Source organism: Penaeus monodon, chromosome 31 (assembly GCF_015228065.2).
Source record: "Penaeus monodon isolate SGIC_2016 chromosome 31, NSTDA_Pmon_1, whole genome shotgun sequence".
In the NCBI taxonomy this organism is placed as follows: domain Eukaryota; kingdom Metazoa; phylum Arthropoda; class Malacostraca; order Decapoda; family Penaeidae; genus Penaeus; species Penaeus monodon.
The window spans coordinates 15212424-15212853 of NC_051416.1; positions in this window are offsets into that span (position 1 = coordinate 15212424).

A 430-nucleotide genomic window follows, 5' to 3' on the forward strand; every position below is an offset into this window, starting at 1 on the left:
TCGTGGAAGCACATTTATGTAAAAGTAAATTGAAAAAAAATATATTGAAAAAAAAGAGAAAGGCATCATTGATATGATATATCTATTCCTAAATTCTATATAACTTTGAATATTACCTAATTTGCACGATATGCCTTTTTATTTTGTAAGTGGCTACATTAAAGTTTTTTTATATCTTTATTCATACTTATTTTTAGAAAAAAGCCACATCCTTGTTTAAAAATAATAACAACCACGTACATTTAATTCTTTTGTTTTGAATACACACCAATTTTTTTTTTACTTTTCTATTGATATTGCAAAATTGATCAAGTACAATTCATCTACTGATTGCACGACTACATGTAGGCCAAAAATCAATGTCAAATATTTTTTCAACCACAAATTTCACTTTTTTTTCAATTCTATTTGACTTAATTGTTTCTTCATA